Here is a 25,530-nt window from a genome sequence, read left to right on the forward strand (position 1 = left end):
ATCAAACCTCTGTGCTAAACTTAAAATGAATTACAATTTTGCTGGAGGTTTAATTGCTAAGTAATTTGTTTGAACAGTTTAAACCACTTACAATTTTAGTCAACATAAAAATTTGTGGGCAATCTTACGGGAAAACTCATAAAAGCACAGCTAAATCCCTAGGGATCAAAGTGTTATAGACTGAATTAACTAACAAATGATCATTATGATTGGATGTCAACTGCATTCCTAGATTTTAATTCATTTGCATATGTAAGAAAAAATAGAAAACCATTAGGCCGAGTAAAGAACTAAATATTGCTTTTAAAGCAGCAACACTATGTAAATCTAAACAGAAATTCCAAACGTCCTGTCATTCTTCTGGGAGTTCAGAGCAAAAGTCGTTCTTAGGTGAAAACGGAATTAAGGTTGAGAGCCCACAAGACTCCCTGACGGTGCTTCCTAAATTAGAAAATGAGCCCATAGATAGGAGATCATAAAGACGCTTTTCTTCCAACGGAGACGGCTTCCTTACTACTCACCCAGTTCCTGAACTCTGTCATGAGCTAGTGAACCCCTAGAACAAAGCTGAGAACAAAACCTGGGTTTCGGCAAGACTCCACAGTTGAACTCAGAACCAGATTAAAACCAGGGCTTACGAGAGCTTTCCCGCTGTCACCTTCACCTGTGGGTCATCCCTAATCCCACCCCAGACCAGCGACAAGACAGCAAGCTCCCATCCTTGCAGGAGTGCGCCGTGGAAGCATCACAAGCCAGAGACAGAGGGGTTGTGTCCCTCAGAGTGAAGCTACAGGAAATGGTGTCCTTCTTTTCATTTTGTCGTTCTTAAGGAACTTTCATAAAACAGCTCTGAATCATGCAGTCTCCTTTAAAAATGTTCTCCTCATAAGGAAAACAGAAGAAAAATCAACCACCAAAGGTCACACTTGAAAACGCAGAACTTCAGAACTTGCGGAAGAAACACCTGTAAGACCTCTTTCCTTATACCATTTCATGGAAAGTTTCTCATGAGAAATTTACGTACTGGTTTGTGTTTTATGAATCAGACTTGAATAAAAAGAGAGACTTCTGCCATGAAACTTAAAGGGTAAGAAAATCTTCGTGTGCATGCCACTCCCAGCATCATGAGTCATGTTTTTCCCACGCAGACTGTTCCAGAGTCTCACCTTGATCCCCCCTACTGGTCCTTACAGATGCGCTAACGTGGATTACCACTGCAGTGGTGTATCAGTCCTCCTCCGATATCCGCAGAAAACTAAAGACCGAGGAGGGTCCTCAAACTCCCATGCCCGACCTGGTGAAAATGGCATTTAAAGTCCTTAACACCCGAGAGGAAGTGGCTGAACTTAAGAGGCAGGCCAGGCTCCAGCAGAAGGTCCAACTCCAGACCCAAGCCTCGGTGGCAGCCCTGCGGCCGGCGGGCTCCGCGAGCTCGCAGAAAGGGGGAACCGACCGAACCCCGCCCGGGGCCTGCTTCAGATGCGGCACCGAGGGACAATGGGCCCGTCAATGTCCCAATCCCAAGGAGCCAACGCGGCAATGCCCTCAATGTCCAACGATGGGCCCCTGGAAATTCGCCTGCCCGGGTCTCGGGGGATCCTCGGCGCCTCCACACAGAGGAAACCCTGAGCCGGGAAGTCCAGCCTTTCAACTACTCGGACTGGACGATGACTGACGGGGCCCAGACTTGGACACCCCCTAACCCAGGCCAAGCCCAGGGTCCTGCTCCAGGGAGCGGGGAAGCCCATCTCTTTCTTGTTGGACACGGGGGCGACCGACTCCATTGTGCCTTCCTACTCGGGGGCCAGCTTCCCCTCCCCAGTAGCGGTGATGGGAACTGATGGCACCTCCTCTATTCCACGGACCGCCCCACTCCTCTCTTGCAGCCTAGATGGGTTCTCCTCCTCACACTCCTTCCTTAGAATCCCTTCCTGCCCAGCTCCTCTTCCTCGAAAATCCTGACATCTATCTATCAGCTTCTCCTAGGCTAAGTCCTGCTACCCTCCTACCTCCCCCTCTACTTCCTTTGTACTTAAGAGTCATTAGGCGCGCACACACACACACACAAAGAGTCATTAGGCACCATGACAACCCACTGGTTAGTTCTCAACATTTTGCAATTCAGATCACTAGTCAGCTTTCTTCCTGGTCTTCAGACCTGCTTCAATACAACAGGTAAGTATAAAAACAACTTTCATCAGTGAAAAATCCCATAGGAGTTCAGTATCGTTGCACTCTAATGGATACATGGAAGCAAATGTGTATTTCTAGAAACCAATGAACTTATGACTATAAAAGATACAGCACCTATAAATTGAAGAGCTTATTCCTCAAAAATAGAGCTGATAAAAAAAGTCAGTGCATACATACAAAAAAGCCTTAAATAATAAGGGAGGAAAATAAGTAGAACATGTTAAAAAGATGGCCAAATGAGAGAGGCATCCTGCCTCTCAGGATGGTTTCCTTATCTTTTACTGCATTTTATAAATGTCATAAAATAATGATTTTTTTATTGGAGTTCAGTTTGCCAACATATAGCATAACACCCAGCGCTCATTCCATCAAGTGCCCCCTCAATGCTCGTCACCCAGTCACCCCACACCCCCACCCCACCTCCTTTTCTTCCACCCCTTGTTCGTTTTCCAGAGTGAGGAGTCTCTCACGTTCTGTCTCCCTTTCTGATATTTCCCACTCATTTTTTCTCCTTTCCCCTTTCTTCCTTTTCACTATTTTTATATGCCCCAAATGAATGAGACATTACAATGTTTGTCCTTCTCCGAATGACTTACTTCACTCACCGTCATACCCTCCAGTTCCAAATGAGGACTATTTTAAAGGAGAAAAAACCACTCTTTTTAAATTAAGAGTATCACACTGGGAGAATCCTTTCAATGACTGGGAAAAAAATACGGTCACACAATACACTTTGCGGACAGCAGACATATACAATGCATGTTGTCAACTTTCTCCATCATTAACCACATGACAAAGCTCTTTTAAAACTACAAGGGGAGGCTACAGAAGGAGTTGCTTCCACCTGTATTCCTGATTGCAGTTTCTTCCTCATGTTTGTCAAGACAGAAAGAAGCATTTTTTTTCCTTTTCTTTCTTTTAAGTCTTTAGTTTAAAAAAAAAAAAAGGGCAAACCTATAGGATTTTCAACTTTTGGTGACAGTCATGGAAATCTGGAGACTCATGAGTTCTAAGACTAGGGTTTCTGAACTGAAATTAAGAATTCAAGGATTACAGTTAAAGTCTCAGAGCGAAAGACATGAGGCCAAGTATTTTTCAACGAAAGCCCAAAGAGAAAAACAGAGGCTGACGACAGAGAAGAGCTGTGACATAAACCACAGATGATGTCCGAATTGTGATTTCTGTTAAATCTTGTCATGTATGCATGGATGTACGTACAGATACACACACATAGATCTCCGACAGTTCTTGTTCCTTAACGGTTATGGCTCAAGGTTTGGTGGGGGCACCATCATTGTCTTGGCATATTTTGCTTACTTTTTGCTATGAAAGGACATAGAAAATTAAGTATGAAGATGATTTACAGATTTCAACTATAAAAGAAAATATCAGTTTTTTAGTCCATAAAATCGAGACACCTACTGATAAAGCATCCTAGGAGGATCATCACTAGAAAAGTCCAATGGGACACACGGAAAACCTTCACGTTAACTACTTCCAAAGACAAAATTATTTTCACACTTTCTAGAGGTATTCAATATTTAATGTTGACGCCTGATGGAAAGGTCTGAAGTACTACAAACGCTCAGACATTGTAGAAAAGGATGTGTACTGCCACGTCTACCATCAATTCTATCTAAATAAGTGCTATTTTATGGTGTTAGTTATTACTGTATATAAAACTATTGAAGACCAAGATTTTTTGGACATATTCTTACAGTTTCCCCAAATGTGTAAGATGGAAATAGGACTTTTTTGAGCATTCATTTTTTTTCCCTCCTGATTCACTAGCACCTCTCAAAAATAAGCTCTAGGGAATCATGAAGTCCATTCGATAATTTCCTACTAAACACCCTAAATTACGTATAAGACCGCCATGTTGATATAGATCTACTCAGATTGTCAAGGAATTATTTAACTTAGATTATGAGCAGCTACATTTCCCAGTGCTTCCAGTCTGGGACCTCATTTCTAAGTGTGTGAGTTGGTTCTCCTGTTTCCATAATAACCAATTTAACAATCAGCTTGGCAGTCAACTACTTTAGAGTTACTTTCATTAATGTTAGCTCTCATCTCATTAATACATGAATCGACGGACATTGTGGGACTACTTATTTTTCTAATATACTCGTAAAAGGGCTCTGAATTCAAGGTAACAAACCTTCTTGAAGAATTAGCTCAGGCTCTTTTGTTTAAACTCAATCTTGGGGATCCCTGGGTGGCGCAGCGGTTTGGTGCCTGCCTTTGGCCCAGGGCGTGATCCTGGAGACCCGGGATCGAATCCCATGTCGGGCTGCCAGTGCATGGAGCCTGCTTCTCCCTCTGCCTGTGTCTCTGCCTCTCCCTCTCTCTCTCTCTCTCTCTGTGACCATCATAAATAAATAAAAAATTAAAAAAAAATAAATAAACTCAATCTTTTCCTTGTAGAAGCTCAATGTATAGTTTAGAATTTTCTTCCAATACTTTAGGACTCACTTAAACTTCTAGTCCTAATACGACGATTTCCTTTTGTTGCTGCAGGGACCTAGAATTGCAACAAAGTTATGAGCCAGAAGTTTTTCAGTTTTTGAATGTCAGTAAAAACCAAAAAAAAAAGGAAACAATTAAGAAATTCCAGGAAGTAAATTGGAATACAAAGTGGTCTTCATTTCACAGGACTCCCTCTATCGTTAATCCTCACGAGAATGAACACAGAAAGGAAGCTACTCCCTTACTGTATAATGAAAATCGTGATTTTTGGAATGCTTTTTCCAAATCAAAAAGCTCTCGAAACTAGTTCTTTCTCTCTCCTCTTTCCTGGTTTTGAGTAAAAGACCCTTCTTAGTAGATGATCTGGTACATAACGAGCACTGCTGGTTGGCTGCACACATACGTACAACAGCATGAACCCAACAAGTAGAACCAAACGTCACTCTCCTTTCATGGCGTTTGTCGTTTCTAATGGCTGAGTAATATTCCATTGTAAGCTGTAAGACCACAGCTTCTTTTGTTGTTGTTGTTGTTTTCTCAACTTTATAGAGGTGGTGGGGGGAGTCAGGGAAGGAAGAGGTGTGGACTTGAAGGTTTTTGATTTTTTAATGCAAAATAATTTATTTTGTGTTTGATACCAGATGAGACGATAAGGGTGATGGTGCTCATGCCCATATGCCGGCTCCAGGTGAAGTGCTCTAGGCTTCGGGCTCACTCTGCTACCTAAGAAGGTCTTTCTCAGCTTCAGCTCTACACAATGCTTGTGACTCAGCGCCTTGCGGGTTTGGGCATTATGTAAACGTACACAGACTTGCTGAAGGGGATGGTGCCCTCGATGCTGGTTTCCACCTGGGGGGACACTTTGCCACCTTCAATCCAGGGGGATTTTGGAATGCGGGAATTGGAGTTGTAGGCCAGTAGCAGCCTCACTTCCACCTGGCATGGTTCTGTCCAGGCAGTATGGGAGAGGTACACCTGAGTGATAAGCCGGTGGCGCCCTGGGTGGGCCAGGATTCTGCAAGTCTGCCAGCTTAGGATGAATCATCTGAGCCTGGCCATCTGGATAGAAGACCTGGACCTTCACAGCACTCTCAGGGTCCTGCACATGTTCCAGGGTCGCATCGACATCCAAGGTCACAACCAATCCAGATGTAAACCGCAAAGGGTTGTCTGACTCGCCTGCTGGCTCAATGATGGTGGCTGAAGTGTGTGGATCTGCTCTGGAAGGGGGAGGTGCAAGGAGGTACTCTGCCTCAGCATGGTCTGTAGAATTTTGACCACTTCCACAGGCTTGGATGTCATGAGTCGGGGCATAAGGTCAAGAAGTTTGTCCACAAAGCTGTCCTGTAGGTGGGGGCAAATCAGCAATAAAACACCTCTGAAAGAAGTCCACTTCCTGTAAAAAGTTTTCACACATCCCAAATAAGGGGTCAACTTCTCGAGTAGTCCGTGCTGTTACTATAAGTTGCAAAGCTTTGGCCTGCAGCCTCATGTGATGTATAATCACCACCTGTTTCTTCTCCACACAACTGTACATGAACTCCATTTTGTAGGTCTCTTCCATGATCTGTTTTGCTGCTGCGGAGGCCAAGTCACTCTGCTTCAAATATAAAGGGGCAGCCACATTACACAGCTTTCCTTGCAAGGCCTTGATGAGAAGAAGCTGACACCGAAGATAGGTAGCCGAGAAGTCAGCAACTTCTCCAAGTCTTTGCAGATCCTGGATGGTGAACTCCAGCAGCTTCTGGGTTCCCTGAGGGGCCCGGTGCTCTGAAGACTGTACACCCTTTCAGGGCTCTGCTGCAGGAACTGATGGGACGGGTCCTCATGGGGCGCAATACCGGGAGAAACGGCCGATGACACTAGTTTTCTACCTGGTAACTTTGAGGCAAGAACAAGATGAGAAAGACTGTCTCGGAGGTAGGCATAATGCCTGAAGGTATGATCTGAGAACAGTGCTGGCATTGTTGGACAGGTTGTAGCAGCATTAAAAATAAGAACCAAAACTGCAATGTAAGCTGGGTCATCCATATCTGGTTCAGCTGTGTCAAAAAATGGATGGGTGCTCAGGAGCTCTGACACCAAGGGAAGCACCAGGGTTGGATGCCGACTTCCCAGAAACTTCAAGCACTTCCATATAGAGTCCCTATCAGTAGGGTACTTGGTTAAATTTTTCAGCAGCTCCGCCAGTGCGAGATGAATCCCTTCTTTAGTCGAAACATTAGTACAGCATAAAAGTTCGTGAAGAGCCAGCCTCTCGAATATCTCTGGACGAATCCTCTAACACAGCCAGGACACTGCTGATCCTCTCGGAGAGTGATATTATTAGAAATTTTTCTCATACTGTGTATGGACTGCAGACATACTTCCTCAATTTCATCATTAAACATGTCAACCGGGAAATCAGGGCGGCACTTCTCCGCAAAAGAAGGTGAAGATTGGGCCAGCATGCAGAGAGCCTCCACAGCAGCAATGCGGACCTCATACATCTCATCTTCCAATCCAGGAACAAAGGCTCCACAAGCTCCTGACTCAATCAAGTTCACAGCTCCTGTATCTATTTCGTCTTTGGGAGCATCACCTCCCCACTTTCTGCCACTGGAAAACTCTCCTGACCTGTAAAGTTCCTTGGCATGTGCATGTGTAGTGCGTTTTCTCCTGAGATCTGACATGATCTTCTTGTCGAGCGTCTGCTCCAAGATGTGAAAACTGACTTGTTCCATTGAGCCCAATAGCTTTGCAGCCTGACTCGAACCACCCAGGAGCCATCACTGACCATGGGACAAATTTTTCCAAATGCATCATCAACTAAGCAAATTTCTTCATTAGAAGAAGGAATGGGGACAGTGCTTTCAGGATAGAGCTGACTGACAGCCCAGATAAGTTGGACTGCAGCGCTGCGCACTTGTTCATAGTCATCAGGCAACAATTTACAGGCCTGATTATAAATTGCTTGGTGTAATTTCAGTCCTCTTTCATGAAGCTGCAACATGGCTTTTATAGCCGCTGTTCTGACACGTGGGTCTTGGTCACTGAAGTAATCCCCTATAATCTGGACATCTCTGACAGCTAGGCCTTCTCCATCTTTTGTGACACTTGTCTCCAAAGAGCCAAGATTGCCAAGTAATTGCAGGCACTTATTTCTTACACCAGGAGACGTATCTGTGAGGTGCTTGCAGGCTACATCAACTAATCCCATCTGGATAGCTTGATTCTCTGGGAGTTTGGTGCCAATTGCAAGCAAGGTGTCCAACAGTTGAGCAAGGACTTGATGAGACTTTTCATTCTGCAGGATGTTAATGGCATCATCCATAATGCAGTCTGGTGAAAATCCTGCAGTCTTTGATAATAAACCCAACAATGATGCAATTTTCAGTCTCACAGATGGATCATTCTCCTTGTAACAATGTTCCAAGAGAATCCTGACTACTCCTTCCACACTTTCTGCTTCAACAGGCTTTCTGGCAAACTGGAGTAGATACTGCAAAGCATCCGCTGGGGAGGGAGCTTTACACCGATCTATGTGGAGTGCTGCAGATTTACTTGGTTTTGTCAATCGCAGTTTCTTGGTTGCAATTTCCTCCTGTTGTTGCTGGACCACCTTAGTGAATTCCTCGTACACTCGTTTCTTTAGGTGAGCCGCCATGACTGCCCGCCACACCACAGCTTCTTGACCCATCATCTTTCGATGGACACCGAGGCTCCTTCCACAGTTTGCCTATTGTGGACATTGCTGCTATAAACATTGGGGTGCAGCTGTCCCGGCTATTATGCTGAGTGAAAACAGTCAATCGGAAAAGGACATTATATGGTCTCATTCATTTGGGAAATATAAAAATTAGGGAAAGGGAATAAAGGCAAAGCAGAGAAAATGAGTGAAAGTATCAGTGAGGGTGACAAAACAGGAGACACCTAACTCTGGGAAACAAACAAGGGGTAGTGGAAGGGGAAGTGGGTGGAAGGGGTGGGGTGACTGGGTGATGGGCAATGAGGGGGGCTCTTGGCGGGATGAGCACTGGGTGTTGCGCTATATGTGGACAAAGTGAACTCCAGTAAAAAATTAAAAATTCAAAAAAAAAGAAAACGGGCCCTTTATGTAAAATAAGCAAACATTTAACTGATGTATTCAGTAGGTCCAATAAATGGAAATGTATGACACTAAAAAAAAAAAAACAAAAAACAAAAAACAAAACACCAGGTAAATCTTCAGGATTCTAAAGAATGTCATTGTTTTTCAAAAGATATCCGAATGATATAAACAGGAACACCACAAGTACAGAAGGAAAAGCTGCTGGAGGCACCAATATGAACAATTTCCCTACTACATTAAATGCCATAGACCATTATGAGAAAGATTTAAATGCATCAGTAAATAAGAATCTTTGTCTTGGACACAGTTACTTTTTTAACATAAGCAAATAGGCAATAATGTATTTCAAATGTGAAAAAGTACCTGTACCCACAGCCACCCTGGAGGAAGACCACGCCAAGGGGCCTGCTATCAGGATCCCCCACATGACGGAGCAGCCACCTGCCTCAGTGGAGTACCGATTTCGGGCACTGAGCAACATCCTAAATGAAATCAAGAGCCCGCCAGAGCTACTACACTGGGGCGAGCTGAAGCTTATGGGCCTGAGCAGTTCGAGCCGGGCATGGCAGTTGGTGCTGAGTGCTTGGCCCGAGCCGAGATGCCAGCTGCTGAGGCCAAGCCAATTTACATGGCAGTCACACCTCTGATTCACTGTCCCGACCTGGAGGAGCCACCTGCACACTTGGCTACCCTGCAAGAAGAGCTCCCCCGGGCACCCACTATCAATGTCCCCGGCATGCCATGCCAAAGGAGTCACCTGCCTCAGTGCAGCAACCAGCTTCGGTCCCTGAGCAACATCATGAACCACGTCAGTAGCCCACCCCAGCTCCGAAGGTGGGGCCTGATGAAGCTTCTGGGCCTGAGGTGATCGAGCTGGGCAGGGCTGTCGGTGCTGAGTGCTTGGCCAGAGCGCAGATGCCAGCTGCTGAGGCCAAGCCAATGCACGAGGTGGTCACGCCTCTGATTCACTCTCTCGACAAGGAGGACCCACCTGCAATCTTGGCCACCCTTGTGGTACATCATGTCCCCGTGCATGCTACACAGGGTCCACCACATGCCGGAGCGGCCACCCAGCTCAGTGGAGCAACTAGTGTCTGCCCCTGTGCAATATCCTGAACCACCTCAACAACCGGCCCCAGCTCCTACCTCGGGGCCTGCTAAAGCTTCAGAGCCAGAGGTGATCGAGCTGGTCACGGCTCGAGCCGAGAAGCCAGCTGCTGAGACCAAACCAATGCACGTGGTGGTAACACCTCTGACTCACTGTTCCGACATGCAAGAGCTACGTGTACCCGTGGCCACCCTGGAGGAAGAGCACGCCCAGGTGCATGCTATCGGGTTCCCGCACATGCCGGAGCAGCCACCTGCCTCAGTGGAGCGAACGACTCTGGCCACTGAGCTACATCCTGAACCAAATCAAGAGCCCGCCACAGAGACTACAGTGAGGCCAGCTGAAGCTTCTGGAGATGGAATACTTCCAAACTCGTTCTATGAGGCCAGCATCACCTGAAGTCCAGAAGCAGACAAAGACCCCACCCCACCAAAAAGGAGAGTTATAGACCGATGTCCCCGATGAACACGGATGCAAACGTTCTCAACGAGATACGAGCCAATACGATCCAATGGTACATTGAGAAGTTACTCACCGTGACCAGGTGGCATTTATCCCCGGGACGCAAGGCTGGTTCAACACTCAGCAAACACTCTGTGTGACTGATCAGATCTGCAAGAGAAAAAACAAGAACCAGATGATCCTCTCAATAGATGCAGAGAAAGCATTTGACAAAATACGGCATCCATTCCTGATCCAAATGCTTCAGAGTATAGGGATAGAGGGAACGTTCCTCAGCATCTTCAAAGCCATCTACGAAAAGCCCACAGCAAATTATCATTCCCAAGGGGCAAACGCTGGGAGCCTTTCCCCGAAGAAGATCAGGAACGAGACAGGGATGTCCACTCTCACCACTGCTATTCAACATAACACTAGACATCGTAGCTTCAGGAATCAGGCAACAAAAAGAAACAGAAGGCATTCAAATCAGCCTAGAAGAAGTCAAACTCTCCCTCTTCGCAGATGACATGATACCGTACACCTAGAAAACCCAAAAGACTCCACCCCAAGACTGCTAGAACTCATACAGCAAATTCGGCAGTGTGGCAGGGTACAAAATCAATGCCCAGAAATCAGTGGCCTTTCTAGACGCTAACGATGAGACTGAAGAAAGAGAAATTAAGGAGTTAACTCCATTTACGATGGCACCCAAAAGCATGCACTACCTAGGGATAAACCTAACCAAAGAGGTAAAGGATCTCTACCCAAAAAACGACAGAACATGTCTGAAAGAGACTGAGGAAGACACAAAGAGATGGCAAACTATTCCATGCTCATGGATCCGAAGAATGAATATAGGGAAAATGTCCACGTGACCCAGGGCAATTTACACAATTAACAGAATCCCTATCAAAAATACCACGGACTCTCCTCAGAGAGCTGGAACAGATCATCTGAAGATTTGTGTGGAATCAGAAAGGACCCCAAATGGCCACAGGAATAGTAGCCAAGAAGACCACAGCGGGGGGGCAGCACAATGCCGGATTTCAGCTTGCGCTGCAAAGCTGTGCTCAGCAAGACAGTGTGGTACAGGCACAAAAACAGACACATCCATCAATGGAACAGAAGAGGAATCCAGAAGTGGACCCTCAACTTGATGGTCAAGACCATATATTCGACCAAGCAGGAGAGACCATCCACTGGAAAAAAGACAAGTCTCTTCCATAAATGCCTCAGGGAACTCCAGACAGCCACATGCAGAGGAGTGAACCTGGACCACTGTCTCACACCAGACACAAAGATAAACTCAAAATGGATGAAAGATGTAAATGTGAGACGAGATTCCGTCAAAACCCTGGGGGAGAACACAGGCAACGCCCTTCCCGAACTTGGCCACAGCAACTTCTTGCAAGATACACCCATGAAGGCCAGAGAAACAAAAGCAGAGATGAACTATTGGGACTTCACCAGGATGAGAAGCTTCCGCACAGCCAAAGAGACACTCAACAAAACCGACGGACAACCTCCAGAATGGGAGCAGCTACGTGCAAATGACCCGTCGGATAAAGGGCCAGCATCCAAGATCTCTAAAGAACCTATTCAACTCCACAGCAGAGAAACCAACCATCCAATCCGGAAATGGGCAAAAGACACCAATGGCAACGGCACAGAGCAAAATGTAGAGGTGGCCGACAAGCCCATGAGAAAGTGCGCCACATCACTGTATTTCCATCAGGGAAACACAGATCAAAACCACAAGGAGATCCCAGCTCACAGCGGTGAGAATGGGCAACATTGTCCGGACAGGAAACAAGTGTTGGAGAGGATGTGCAGAAAGGGGAACGCTCGCTTTCAAAATGCAAAACTTTCAGAGGTAGCCGTACTCACCGGATAGGGACCAGGGCGGGGGGCGGGCTCCCGGCCAGGCTGGGGCACTTAGGGAGGGACCTGAGAGCGGGGAGGGGGGAGCGGGGCGGGGGCTGAAGAAGAGCCAGGGCCTTGGGGGGGCTCCTGGGGCCCAGCAGCCCAGGCCCTCAAGCCACCGCCCCAAGGCCCTGCCCTGACGGTGGACGGTGCCTGCACCCTAACCCCTCTGAGCGCACGCGCAGGGGCTCCGCGGCACCCTCCCTGGGCCCCGGGGCAGGGGCCCCGCACCCTCCCTGAGCCGCCCGGAGGAGACCTGGCCTGACCCGGAGGAGGCCCCGCCGCCACCCCCCTCCGAGAACAGGTCCCACCACTCCTCCCCCGCGCAGCCCTCTGCCCGGCACCCTGGCGGCCCAAAGGGTGTCCGCCGGGCTCGCCACGGGGGCGCCTCCGTGCGGCCCCCGAGGCCCGCTGTCCCCCGCGCGGTCCCTCCCGGGCACCCGCCGCGCCACACGCGAGGGCCAGATGCCTCTCGCACAGCCACCCCGGGGCCCCTCACGCCTCCCGGGGCCCACGCCGACCTGCGCTCCGGGGGCCGAGGCCTGCAGAGCCGCTGCCGGGAGCCCGCAGCGCTGGGAACCGCGGGCCTGGAGCGGCGGCGCGGCCCCGCAACCTCCTGCCACAGCCATGGTGGGTCGGGTCGGGTCGGGTCGGGTCGGGTCGGGTCGGGGTCGCCGCCTCTGCGCCCAGCTCCTCCCGCGGCCACGCCCTGGCCCCCTTCGGGTCCGCTTGGGGTCAGGCGCCGGGTAGGCTCCGGCCACGCCCCCCCCCAGAGGCCCGCCCTCCGCGGAGCCTAGAGGAGACCGGAGACCGCCTCTGCCTCCGCCCCGCCTCCGCCCGCTAGTCTGGTTGGGGCCCTGGGGCGCGAGGCCTTGCCCCCACCCCCCTCACCCCCACCTCCCGCCGGCTCAGTCCCGAGGGACTCCTGCTCAGGGAGGCACGAAGCCTCTCTCGGGCTCTGTGTCTCCCTCCGTGTCTCTTGCTCCCTGCAAAAATAGTTCATTTTGTTTTTAAATCCTGGTATTCCCTTAAAATTGAAACACCAGATAGTTATAAATTTTCAATATCTGCTAGGTAAATGAGCTGTTACTCAATGTAGTTTATTACCGTAACAGTTTTCAAATTTCATGGCTGAAAGGAATGCTTTTCAGCCCATTTTCCAGAACTTAAAAGTTTCTAGAGAAGTCTGATAAACTATGTGTTATTAGAGCCATCTAACAGCTTACCCAGGCTTATTTTCACCACCAGCTAAGTAAAATGTCTGTTCTAAAGGTGAATATACTTAATACATTACATAAAAATGATTTTTTAAATAATATCACAAATGTAAATGTACCTGTTTTGGATCTGATTTCCTGTGAATTTTATGTATTTTGTTTTTTCCATCAGTTTGGTGATTAGTGTATCTATGATCACTTTCTGATTCTGAAAAGCTTCTTCTATAAAATGGTACCTGGAAAGACAAGTAAACAAGCTAATTATTTCAAGCTAATATATCTAAAATGAAGAAAAGCCCCAAAATAGAAACTATTTAAGATATCATTAAAAACAAATAATAATCTTAAAAAACCCTCAAATATATCCCTAGAAGGCAGGTTTTTCATGCTTTCCAAATTATCCCTAAGAAAGAGGGAGTCTTTATGGTATATTATTCATGGATACTCTAAATTAATTTGGAAATTTTGGAAAGATAAACATCATGCATGGTTTTAGCATCTTAGGTCACTTGGCCAACCTGGCAAAAAGTAATCACAGATCTATCTAAGCAGATTTATTTATTATTTTACAATTTCATAACTAGGAAGCAATGCATTTTTTTAAAATTTTTTTTTAAGATTTTATTTATTCATGAGAGACAGAGAGGCAGAGGGAGAAGCAGGCTCCATGCAGGGAGCCTGATGTGGGACTTGAACCCTGGGATCATGACCTGAGAAAGGCAGAGGTTCAACCACTGAGCCACCCAGGTGCCCCTGTAAACATATATTTTAAAGATCACTTTTAAACATCAGGTAGTTGTGCCATCATAGAGGTCACAAATATATGCCTTTGGGAAAAATGGGAAGAGTTAAAAAAAAAAAAACTAAAAACAAAAAAACAAAACAACCTCTTGATGTTATTATGCCTTAAATGCAGTAAGCTTTAAGCAACATAAAATATAGCACTTTAAAAAATTTAACTTGGAAGTGAACATGATAACCCCTGACAAACCATGTAAATAACTCAAGAGTAGCTCCAGGGAAATAGTAATGTAGAAGATAACCAGTTTTATTAATTTTTCATAAAAATCATTTCAGTAATTTACATAATGTGGTTTAAAAGTGCAAGGTCACTTAAATCACTAAATAGGGATGCCAGCATTAGAAAAAAAAGGGGAACACAGTTAATTATTCTGTTGGATTTCCTTTGTATATAATGCACTCTTCGGGACTGTGGTACAGTGTAACATTAAATGAAATGGTCAGAATTGTCACTCTTATCTTGTTCCTAAACTCCATCTAAAGACTTTGCATAGCTACAAACCCTTATTTCTCACATACTCTATAGGACACCAGGTCAAACTATTAGTTCTGTGGAAAAAAATAACAGCAACAGAAACATGACTTTGGACATTTGGGATCACATAAAACGAATAATTGTACACTGAATTTTTACACTATCATCTGGTGGTTTTGGCACTAGGGGGGACATGGTTTTAATTTTTTTGGTATAGCCACTTGCTGTCAGAGCTTCTCGGGTCATTTCTCACATTTTTGCTCCAGAAATCTGTTCACTTGGTTAATATATTAATATACTAAGACTAAACTTGCTTACTTTTCTGTTAAAAATTTGCACCATCACTTTTCTAAAATCCTAGCCTTCTTAAAAACACTAGCTTCCTTACTAAGCTTAACAGTTTTCTATCATCTAATACTTACTTTGTATTCTGTTTATCCCCTTCCCTGACACTTAAAGATTTCAGAGACTCTCTCTATTGCAGGTATTTAAAATTTCATGTGTTTGAGGTTGATGAGCTTCTTAATAAAAAGATGCTTTAGAGAGGATCCTTTGCCTGTTCCCCAGGAGATACTATGTGGCCTAAATTCAAGACCAAACCTGATGGACTTGTTTATTCTTTTTTATTCAAATGTAATTAACATAGTGTTATATTAGTTTCAGGTGTACAATTTTATGATCCAACAATTCTATACATCACTCAGTGCTTGATACAGTTAAGTGCAGTCACTTCTCTTTTTTCAATAAAAAGTATTTGCTAAATCATTCTCCTTCAAGGCCTAGAAATATGACCAACTCAGTGGTGATGAGTACCCTTGGCACCCATACTGTGGTCTCCAGATAGATAGCATTTCCAGCTAAAAGGAATCAAAGCCCCTAATATCTTGTGAAAAGAGAAAGGAAGGGAGACAGCAGTGACTAACTGCAATTGTATCAGAATGACTCAGGAATCAATGTGAGGCTCCTTTTGCCAAGATGGCACAATTTGAGCATCAATAAGAACAACTACTACAACACATTTTGGGTTAAAAATCCATTAATTCATAATAACACACACCCACACACACCCACTTGTTAGTCAACCTCTGCAGAATGCTAAGAAACTAGGTTACTACTCTAAAAATCAGCAAATAAAGGAAAAATAAATCAAGTGTCTAATCTACCTTTCCTTTATAACCAAAGAATAAATGAAGGAAGCCTTTGGTTTCTCTTCCAGTTAAGAAAAACAGGGGAAATAACAGAATGAGAATGGCACAATTTTCCAAGTGCCTAATATAATATGGGATCATGGCAGTGATAATTAATGGCCACTGACATCAGAAAAAAGAAAGAGAACCCAACTCCTATGCCTCCTGATTGAAGTATACTCAGACATATGGATGAAAGTATTTTTTTTTAAATATTTTATTTATTTATTCATGAAAGACACAGGTAGAGAGAGAGGCAAAGACACAGGCAGAGGGAGAAGCAGGCTCCACGCAGGGAGCCTGACGTGGGACTCGATCCTAGGTCTCCAGGATCACATCCTAGGCTGAAGGTGGCACTAAACCGCTGAGCCACCAGGGCTGCCCAGATGAAAGTATTCTTATACCACCAACCCCTCACCCAATGGAACCTGAAACTAAATCAGTCTCTACATTTTTATTGCCAGTGTACATAAGTGACTTCATGAAGATGGTCAGCAAAATGCAGAACAAGGCTAACTTTACAAGAATAAGACCCAGTTTATCTAACAAATAGGTTAAAAGGGAGGAAAAAGAAAACCAATAAAGTGAAAAGGTAATTTGAGATTAATTAAAATACAGGGTTGAGACGTCAATTGTGTAGACCTTATTGGATCCTTACAAACCACTGTTTTAAAAAAAGAAACCACAACAATTAGATACGTTATCACTGGATGTTTGATATATTAAGGAATTACTGTAATTTTATTTACATACGAAATTAATGTGGTTATGTTTATAAAACTTATTTTCCCATAGAAAATGACTTATGGGTTAGAGGATATAATGTCTGGGAATAACTTCAACAAAATATAATGTGTGGTGTGGTCAGGGGGAGGGTGCTATCAGGTTAAACATAAAACAAGAATTGATGACTACTAAACTAGGTAACCTGTACATGGGAGTCAAGTGAAACTGTCCCTCTCCTGGTAATGCTTAAAATTATCTGTAACAAAAAGGTTTTAAACTTCTTCAGCTACAGACTTTCCTTAGAGCTCCAGTTTGACCATGGATGACATTACCTTAGTCTTACAGGCAAACTCAATCATATTCAAAACCAATTCTCTAACCACTTCTCTGCCCGCTTTCTCTCTGTGAAAAGCACCACCATCCTAGTAATGGGGTTCCTCTCACTTCCACATCCAATCAGGTATATCAAGCCCTGTGTGGACTTCTTCCCTTCCTTTCCTTATTGCCACCAGACTAGTTCAGATCTCTCTATCTTTTGCCTAGTGCTTCCTTCATCCCACATTATCATCTCTCCCATCTTCATGGGATATTCCCATGAATATTCCCATGATATTCCCATGAATAATCCCAAAATATTCCTCCAAGTACCCTATTCCTGAACCAGGTTTAACACACTCCCCCTCGCTTATCTATAGCAAACATGTCAATTTGGACTTTGTCTCTAGTTTAATGGATCATAACTTCTTCCTATTATGTTTCTGTGACAAAAACAGAGTAACTAAACTTACCAAAACTAATATTATAGAGAGGCATAAAGCAGCCTCTTAAATTTGTCCTTCAGATTAGAATCCCTTCTATTCTCTGGGGTATCTGGGTGGCTTAGCAGTTGAGCATCTGCCTTCAGCTCAGGGCGTGCATGATCCCGGGGTCCTGAGATCAAGTCCCACTTCAGGCTCCCTGCATGGAGCCTGAAGTTCCCTGCTTCTCCCTCTGCCTGTGTCTCTGCTTCTCTCTCTCTCTCTATCTCTCATGAATTAATGAATAAAATCTTAAAAAAAAAGAATATCTTCAATTCTCATCTTATCACCATCAATTCATATTGGATAATAACTACTCTGTTGATTATACTACTTTACTTTTGAATTTCCTGGACTGAGCATTCACATGCATTACTACAGTTCATCTGATAAAGTGATGTAACTAACAAAGTTTATCTAGTATAATCACATATGAAGCAAAGTGACATGACAATCTGGAAGACAAAAAAGAAAAATCACTGGTATTCACAGGGGAACTTTCAGAGGTCTTAAGTACTTCACACTGTAGCTGACATAATTACATTTTCATTCTTTAAAGCTGGTTTCACAACAATTAGAAAGTTTATTCCCAAGGCACCAAGCCCTGTTTAAAATATTACATAATTATTGACAGACATAATGGTCAATGTCAAACACCTTTTATTTATTTTTTTAAAATTTTTATTTATTTATGATAGTCACAGAGAGAGAAAGAGAGAGAGGCAGAGACATAGGCAGAGGGAGAAGCAGGCTCCATGCACCGGGAGCCTGATGTGGGATTCGATCCCGGGTCTCCAGGATCGCGCCCTGGGCCAAAGGCAGGTGCCAAACCGCTGCGCCACCCAGGGATCCCAAACACCTTTTATTTTAGAGTCTGTCAGGAGTTTAGGACGTCTCAATAGAAGGAGGCAAAACATTTAAGACTTAATTAATACGCTTACCTGATTACACTTTTCTACTATACTGCTGGGAACCTCAGTAGTGTCCTTCACAAAAAAGTTATCTATGATGTGTCTCTCTGCACATTCTTGGCCGCAAACTGGTAATCGAATGACTCCAACTGGGAAAAACAAAATTGCGTTCTAAGTTTTTTTGGTTTGCACAGCATAACGATTTCATTGTTTGTATATAACTGTAAAATGATCATGGCAGTAAGTTAACATCTGCCACCATGCAGTTACAAAAGTTTTTTCCTGTGATAAGAATTTTAAAGATTCACTCTTCTAGCTACTTTTAAAAAAAATTTACATTCAATTTGCCAACATATAGCGTAACACCAGTGCTTATCACATCACATGCCCTCCTTAATGCCTGTGACCCAGTTACCGCATCCCCCCACCCACTTTCCCTTCAGCAAACTTGTTTCCCAGAGTTGAGTCTCTCATGGTTTGTCTTCCTCTATTTTTCCCCCATTCAGTTTCCCTTCCTTCCTTTACAGTCCCTTGCACTATTTCTTTTATTTCACACATAAGTCAAAACATGTGATAACTGTCTTTCTCCAGTTGACTTATTTCACTCAGCATAACACCCTCCAGTTCCTTCCACGTCAATGTAAATGGTATTTATCCTTTCTGATGGCTGAGTAATATTCCATTGTACATATACACCACATCTTCTTTATCCATTCATCTGTCAAAGGACATCGTGGCTCCTTCCACAATTTGGCTATTGTGGACACTGCTGCTATGAACATTGGGGTGCAGGTGTCCCCTCATTTCACTACATCTGTATCTTTGGGGTAAATACCCAGTAGTGCAATTGCTGGGTCATAGTTCTAGATACTTTCAAATAGGCAATATAATATTATTAACTATAGTCACCATGCTGTACAGTCACCATGCTGTATAAAATTTCCATTTTATAACTGGAAATTTGTACCTTTGACCCTGCTCATTCTTTACCCGTTCATGACCCTTTACATCTTAGGCAATCACAATTTGTTCTCTATATCCATGAGCTCTCATTATAAATTTAAATACAAATATACTAAGCACTAATTGAGCACATCTCATTCAAATTGTAACTGGGCTCTTTTATAATGTCCACTCTCTTCCAGGTCATACCTGCTATTACTTAACACAAAGCAATTGCTTTGGACACATCACTAGCCATCAGGTAATGCAAATTTAAAATCAAGATGAGATAGGAGTACATAGGTATTGCCACTACTTTTTATTTTGGATCACTCATACATTCCCAAGGGGAATAGAAAATAGCTTAGCAATTTCTTAAAAATTAAACATAATATTTATCATATGATTAATCACACTCCAGGGCATTCCAAAGGAACAAACTTAAGTGTACAAAAATCTGAACACAAACTTAATTCAGCGTTATTCATAATCACCTCAAACTTGAAAAGACCCAAATCTCCTGAAATAAGTTAATGATTAAGTAAACTGTGCTATATCCATACCATGGAATGCTAGTTAGCAATAAAAGGGAAATAACTTTTAATACATACAACAAATTGATTGGATTTTAAGGGCAGCATTCTGAGTGGAAAAAAGCTAATTTCAAAAGGTCACTTATGAATGATTCTATTTATGTAGCATTCTTAAAATGACAAGATTATAGAGATAGAAAACAGTGCTTTGCCTGAAGTTAGGGATGATGGAGTATGGAATGAGGAAAGGGTAGATATGACTACAAAGAAAGCACTGGTGGTTATGGAATAAAACAGGAACAGAAGTGTATTGATTGTGATGATGAATATATGAATCTACACCTGACAAAGTGGCAAAGAACTATAGGCACTGTTGTACCAATGTTAATTTCCTTGTTTTGTTTTGTACTAGTTACGTTAGATGTAATCACAGGGAAAAACTGGGTACATGATGAGATCTCTCTGTAAATTCCCATCAACCTATTATTATTTCAAAATATAAAGTCAAAAAAAAAAAAAAAAAACCCAAACCCTAAAACGAACTGACATTTATTTAGTGTTCTCCTTGTATGCAGTGCATTACCCTCATAAAGATGAGGAAACAGATCAGAAACTCTGGTTAATCTGGAATTATGATTTGAACTCTTAGCTGACTGATCCAGGTGCAGGCTCTTCCACTACCCTTTACAAAACTGTTTAGAAAACCACAGGTTAATTGATCACATCATTTTGATATATAAGATATTAGTCCACAAATGAAGAATCCACTTGTGGCTCTCTTTTCTTTCCTGGCTGCTTGAAGCTCAGCTGCCCTCATGAACAACGCAGTAACTATGTGGAGGACCAGGAAGTTTGCAACGAACCAACTACTTCAGCAGAAATAGACAGGGCAGCCTGGGTGGCTCAGCGGTTTAGTGCCACCTTCAGCCCAGGGCGTGATCTTGGAGACCCAGAATGGAGTCCCACGTCAGGCTCGCTGCATGGAGCCTGCTTCTCCCTCTGCCTGTGTCTCTGCCTCTCTCTCTCTCTCTGTCTCTCATGAATAAATAAAATCTTTAAAAAAAAAACAACAACATAAAAAATAGACAGTCATTGATGTTCTTCACCCCAGAAAGGCAACAGTACCTAAGACAGAAATTCGAGAAAAACTAGCCAAAATGTACAAGGCTACATTAGATGTCATCTTTTTATTTGGATTCAGAACTCATTTTGGTGGTGGCAAGACAACTGGCTTTGGCATGATTTGTGATTCCGTGGATTATGCAAGGAAAAACAAACCCAAACGTAGACATGCAAGACATAGCCCATGAGAAGAAAAAGATGTCAAGAAAACCTGAAAAGGAGCACAAGGACAGAATGAAGAAAATCAGGTGGATTGCAAAAGAATGTTGGCATAGCCAAACTGTGGAAGGAGCCTCGGTGTCCATCGAAAGATGAATGGATAAAGAAGATGTGGTCTATGTATACAATGGAATATTCCTCAGCCACTAGAAACGACAAATACCCACCATTTGCTTCAACGTGGATGGAACTGGAAGGTATGATGCTGAGTGAAGTAGGTCAATCGGAGAAGGACAAACATTGTATGTTCTCATTCATGTGGGGAATATAAATAATAGTGAAAGGGAATATAAGGGAAGGGAGAAGAAATGTGTGGGAAATATCAGAAAGGGGGATCCCTGGGTGGCGCAGCGGTTTGGCGCCTGCCTTTGGCCCAGGGCGCGATCCTGGAGACCCGGGATCGAATCCCACGTCGGGCTCCCAGTGCATGGAGCCTGCTTCTCCCTCTGCCTATGTCTCTGCCTCTCTCTCTCTCTCTGTGACTATCATAAATTAAAAAAAAAAAAGAAATATCAGAAAGGTAGACAGAACCTAAAGACTCCTAACTCTGGGAAACGAACTAGGGGTGGTGGAAGGGGAAGAGGGTGGGGGGTGGGGGTGAGTGGGTGACGGGCACTGAGGGGGACACTTGACGGGATGAGCACTGGGTGTTATTCTGTATGTTGGTAAATTGAACACCAATAAAAAATTAATTTATTAAAAAAAATGTTGGCGCTGGCAAAAGGGCACAAAAGTTTTGTAGTAACTATCTGTGGTGATTGTGCAAATTTTTCATGAGAGGATTAATAAACTAAGAACTTAAAAACAAAAAGATTCCCATCTGTTTAAGGTGTGGAATTTGTCCTACATGAATTTCAATCCAAATACATGCTAACTTAATAATACCTTTTTAACCATAAAGTTAAGGGGGAAATGTCATTTGCTTTAAAGATTTCAATTTTTTTTAAGTGAATCTCTATACTTAAATGTGGGGCTCAAACTCACAACTGTAAGATCAAGAGTCCCATGCTCTACTGACTGAGTCAGCCAAGTGCCCCGGAAAATGTAACTTCTATTCAACCAAGTTCAACTTATAGTTCCCTGCACAAACTAGTAGAGTTTAGCACTCAGAACATGTCCCTTCAGAATCTGTAAGGATTAAGATCTGATTAACAAAGAAAAAATAATTCTCTAAGAATTGTGGAGATTTTTACTTTAATCATTCATTGCTGTGTGTTTAAAGGTCACAGTTGCTTTTTTGGTTAGCTTGAAAATGTTTAGGTGGTACATAACTTTAAGTCTGTTTTAAAATGTTACTTTTAATGACACCTGCACCCCAACCCACCTTCCTGTACAAATGATCCCCTTATCCTGCTCCCTTGTCCCTCGTGGCATTTATCTTTATATTTATTTATATTTATTATTTATTATCAGGCAATCCCAAATAGAATGTAAATCATTGGTGTCTATTTAATTCAGCAATATTCCAAGGAACCTAAAAATGTACCTGAACACTCAATTAATACTTGGTAAATGACTAATAAACTCCCTTAGTAATACACATACCCTATGATCCAGAATTCCAACATTGAGAAACTCATACTTCAGCATCAGGAGAGATGTTCAAGAACATCAGGAGAGATGTTCAAGAATGTTCATCACAGCATTTTTCATAAAAGCCCACAACTGGAAACAATCCAAATGTCCATCAACAGTAGAAACGAAATACTGTGATATATTCAAAAAGTAAAATACACCAATGACATCACTACACTTTAACTACAGACACCAACACAACTGAATCCCAAAAATTATTTTTTTTTAAGATTTTTATTTATTTATTCATTATAGACCTAGAGAGAGAGAGAGGCCGAGACACAGGCAGAGGAGAAGCAGGCTCCATGCAGGGAGCCCGACGCGGGACTCGATCCCGGGTCTCCAGGATCACGCCCTGGGCCGAAGGCAAGCTCTAAACCGCTGAGCCACCCAGGGATCCCCCCAAAAATTATTATATTAAGTGAAGAAGTCCTAGAAGAAAACATACACCATTCAAGTTAAAAAAAAAAAATCCAATACAATTCAAATAAATTATTATATAGGAAAGCATACACAGATGATCAACTATAAAGAAAAGCATGGGAATGATTAGCATACAAGTCTGGACAGTGGGTAGGCCCAGGAAAGAGCAAAGCAGCAGCAGTAGCAGCTCCTCTCCAGTACTAACTTCAAAACATGTGTATTGTTCAACTAAACTGCTTCCAACGCTGAGAAGATGGGTGCAAATGAGACCTCAGGCCTAGTAAAAAACCTGCTTGCTTTTTTCAGAGCTCTCTTCTAACTCTAGACTAGCTGCTAGGGTACTAGTAGCCCTCAGAGTAACCCAGCTCTCGTAAATTAATAAGTATAATCCCCATCTTACAGATCAGAAAACTACTCACCATCACTTGCCCAGGGTCATACAACTACTAAGTGGCAAATCTGGGATTTGAATCTAGCCTAATGACACATCTTGTATACATTCTACATGGAACATATTTAAATTAAAAAAATAGAATATGTTGCTTAAAACCATATAGACCTAGGTGCCTTCTTTGGATTGATTGCTCTATAACCCCTAAAACCTTTTGAGCCTCCATTTCCTCTTCTGTAAAACAACAGTAAATGATAATCATAATAATGGTTACCATATTGTGAGTTTGCTGTGTTCCAGTTGTGCTACATGTTTCACACTCATCAGAATAAATTTGAGGTAGGACTGTTCTAAGGATTCTATGAATAAATGTATAAAAAGGGCCTAATGATGTCAAGCTGGTTACTTAGTAAACCTGTGCATTATAATTAAAATCAGATAACAGGGGACTCCTTCTGAAAGGATCAGCATGACTTCATCTATCTGATTTCCTCAAAGTATGATCTACTAATGCTACAAATGAATTCAGGTTAATAAATGCACCTCTACCTAAAAGTACCAGTAGGAAAAGAAAGTGCATAACTAAAAGTAACAATGGGACTCAATGCTGAATGTATCTTAAATTTGGGTCTCAAGTTTCATTCCAACCTCACAATTTAAGAGTACAAGAAAAACAAGACACTATATACTATATAGTAAGTAGCTGAATGCCTATATGAAAAAAGGGGTTCTTTTGACATGTTATCCTGGGAAGAATGGGAATACTATAAGAACATAATTCAACTCCCATTTTTGAAAGGAAAAGGTGAGATCCAAAAGGCAAGCAGGTAGTCAACTTTAAAGAGAAAAGGAAATAGGTCTCAGAAATGCTATAAATTGCTTCTTTTAGCTAATAGCAAAAGTAAGAATATGGAGTACGTGCTGGGGAGAAACTAAACAAGGAAATCACCTATTAAAAAATTAACACTTCAGTATTATATTTTTCTGCATTTTAAAGGAAAAGGACTAAGTGATGCTCTGTCCATGGTCCTATCGATGTCACTGATGGCTTCCTACTTAAACATACATACATACATATGTATTTAACAAAAGACCTAATTAAATGTTATCTACAAGAAGTCCAATTAAATATGCACACAGTTTAAAAAAATAAAAAGGACAGAAACAGATACACATTCAACAATAAGCCTATAAAACTGGAAGACTTTACCAGATGTAAAGTGGGACAATATATAATGATAAAGGGGTAAATTCCTTACAAAGACACAAACAACTTGAACAAAAGAATCAAATAACTTGATGCAAATTATGTTTAAAGAATACCCAATGATAGCAGAATACATATTAAGTGTGTCTGGAATATATACCCAGAAATACCATACGCTGAGCAACAAAACAAGTATGAATAAATTAAAAGAACTAAAAACACACATTGTTCCATGATCACAATGAGATTAACTTAGAAATTAGAAATGGAACTGGAAAATCCCCAACTATGTGGAAATTGAACAACTTATCTCCATGTTGATTAAAAAAACAAAAATCAACGATCTAGGAAACTTCTATGTCAAGAATCTAGAAAAAGAAAGAAAGAAATCCTAAAGAAAGCAGAATGAAGGAAATAATGAGTAGAAAACTACTGGGAAAGAAAAGAAAACGGAAATAAAGGAAAACAAGAAAGGCAATGAAACAGAAGTTAGTTTGGGAGGTGAGGGGGGATGGGTTGTTAAAATTAATACTCCAGCTAGACTTATCAAAAACTAATAATGAAAAAAATCAAATAAAATAGAGGCCATTGTACAGACTTTGCGGACCTTAAAGTAACAGGAGAATACTGTGATCAACTTCAATAAATGTACTGATTCTTTGAAAGACAGAATTACCCCAAATCTTAAAAAAAAAAAAAAAATAGAAAACCTGAGTAGCCCTGTATCAATTAAAGAAACTGAAGTTGTTTCCAAACGTTCCCTCAAAGAAAAGTCTAGCT

At 42.7% G+C, this 25,530-nt stretch overlaps 1 long non-coding RNA gene and 1 pseudogene across 1 annotated transcript in view; both read right to left on the minus strand.

The window, feature by feature from the left end:
- LOC144285064 (uncharacterized) overlaps positions 1-18,513 on the minus strand; it is a 78,206-nt gene extending 59,693 nt beyond the window's left edge. Inside the window, exons 1-3 of the long non-coding RNA XR_013353479.1 lie at positions 18,369-18,513; positions 13,561-13,677; positions 10,396-10,472 (exon numbers count right to left, since the gene is read on the minus strand). This is a non-coding gene — a long non-coding RNA (uncharacterized LOC144285064). The remainder of the gene's footprint in view (positions 1-10,395; positions 10,473-13,560; positions 13,678-18,368) is intronic.
- On the minus strand, positions 4,552-8,380 carry LOC144285062 (integrator complex subunit 4 pseudogene; annotated as a pseudogene).
- Positions 18,514-25,530: the final 7,017 nt, after the last annotated feature.

Source organism: Canis aureus, chromosome 15, assembly GCF_053574225.1.
Source record: "Canis aureus isolate CA01 chromosome 15, VMU_Caureus_v.1.0, whole genome shotgun sequence".
In the NCBI taxonomy this organism is placed as follows: domain Eukaryota; kingdom Metazoa; phylum Chordata; class Mammalia; order Carnivora; family Canidae; genus Canis; species Canis aureus.